Source organism: Sinocyclocheilus rhinocerous, unplaced genomic scaffold, assembly GCF_001515625.1.
Source record: "Sinocyclocheilus rhinocerous isolate Xijiao unplaced genomic scaffold, SAMN03320098_v1.1 scaffold2092, whole genome shotgun sequence".
Lineage (NCBI taxonomy): Eukaryota > Metazoa > Chordata > Actinopteri > Cypriniformes > Cyprinidae > Sinocyclocheilus > Sinocyclocheilus rhinocerous.
Genome location: NW_015634489.1, coordinates 177,280 through 179,512, shown reverse-complemented (window position 1 = coordinate 179,512; position 2,233 = coordinate 177,280).

The window sequence follows — 2,233 nt, the reverse complement described above, 5'->3', positions numbered from 1 at the left end:
ACACTTGTGGTCCAGGAGTGCCATCTCTGGCTGTGTCTGGCCGACATGAGGGTCGCCGACAAGTTCGGTTCCTCAAGGTTCCTGTGTCCCAGACCGGCCTCTTCGGCGACGCAGTCGAGAACATGGCCCAGCAGTTCTCGGCTGCACAGGAGCAGACTAAGGCGATCCGACATGTCCCGACATGGCCTCCACCCATCTGCCGGCCGCAGCTCCCCAGCCTAACCATCCCCTGCTTCCACCCCCGCTCCCTCGCCACATCCGCAGCAGCCTCGAGCAAGTGGCGGTTGGTTCACCGTGGAGCTGGGCGTAGGCAGGCCGCTGTGAGTGGAAGAGCAAGAGGGCCACCTCCTTCTCTGGAGTCAGAAGCATCTGAGGTCGCTTCGTGCCATTAACATTCTGGGCCTACACAACCGTGCAGCTGACGAGCTGTCACTAGCTGCGCTCCCCGAAGAGTGGAGACTCCATCCCCAGATGGTAAAAAAAAAAATTACTCAGTGAGCCTTCTCGCACAGATGCTGTGCAAGGTCAGGGAGGACGAGAATCTGGTTTCCAAAAATCTCGACAGGAGAGTGGTTTTCTGCACGCTGACTCTCCTCGATGCAGAGCATCACTTTTCTCTGTATGGAGTTGGATTCGGTCGAGCACGCCTCACGCAGGGACGTGCTCAGTCGGTGTTGAACTGCCTGAATATGTTCAAGAGCAGGACGGCGGTCCCACTGAAACAGTTTCAGAGGCTCCTGGCGCATATGGCAACAGCAGCGGCAGTCACGCCGCTGGGGCTGCTTCATATGAGACCGCTTCAACACTGGATCCATGGCCGAGTCCCGAGGTGGGCGTAGCTACGCGGCACTCATCGGGTCCAAGTCACACCGGCCTGCCGCCAAACCTTCACCACGTGGTCAGACCTTGCGTTTCTCCGGGCAGGAGTGCCCCTGGAACAGGTCTCCAGGCATGCTGTGGTTTACACGGATGCCTCCACCACTGGCTGGGGGGCCACGTACTACGGGCATGTAGTGTCTGGGGTTTGGACGGGTCCCCAACTGCACTGGCACATCAACCGCCAAGAGTTGTTAGCAGTACGCCTTGCCTTGAACTGTCTCAGAGGGCACTTACGAGGCAAGCACGTGCTGGTCCGCATGGACAACACTCTGACCATTGCATACATCAACCGACAAGGTGGTCTAGGCTCCCGTCGCAACTCGCCTGCCACCTCCTTCTCTGGAGTCAGAAGCATCTGAGGTCGCTTCGTGCCATTAACATTCTGGGCCTACACAACCGTGCAGCTGACGAGCTGTCACTAGCTGCGCTCCCCGAAGAGTGGAGACTCCATCCCCAGATGGTAAAAAAAAAAATTACTCAGTGAGCCTTCTCGCACAGATGCTGTGCAAGGTCAGGGAGGACGAGGAGCAGGTCCTTCTTGTGGCGCCATATTGGCCCACTCGGACCTGGTCCCCGGAACTAATGCTCCTCATGACAGCCCCTCCCTGGCATATTCCTCTGAGGAAGGATCTACTGACTCAGAGATGGGGTACCTGCGTCCAGATCTCTGGAAACTTCATGTCTGGTCCCTGAATGGGACGCGGAGGTTCTAGGTGACCTACCCCAGGAGGTAGTTGACACCACTTTGGCAAGAGGACTGTCTACGAGACACGCTTACGCCTTGAAGTGGAACCTGTTCGTCGAGTGGTGTTCTTCTCACCAAGAAGACCCCCGGAGATGACCGATCAGGGGGGGCGAGAAGGTTAAATCCTCCCCGGCCCCCCTCTATACCTCCTTGGGACCTGTCTCTAGTGCTCAAAGCACTACAGCAGGGCACATTTGGGCCTTTGTAGTCAGTTGAGCTGAAGTTTCTATCAATGAAAACTCTGCTCCTGCTTGCATTGGCCTCCATCAAGAGGGTAGGGGACCTGTGCGCATTTCGGTCGACAATTCGTGGCTATAGTTTGGGCCGGCTGACTCCCAGGTAATCCTGAGGCCCCGGCCCAAGGTTCCTACTACCCCCTTCAGGGATCAGGTAGTCGGTAGGGAAGCATGACCTGGTCATCAGGTTCCTTAGGGGGGCGAGAAGGTTAAATCCTCACCGGCCCCCCTCTATAACCTCTTGGGACCTGTCTCTAGTGCTCAAAGCACTACAGCAGGGCACATTTGGGCCTTTGTAGTCAGTTGAGCTGAAGTTTCTATCAATGAAAACTCTGCTCCTGCTTGCACTGGCCTCCATCAAGAGGGTAGGGGA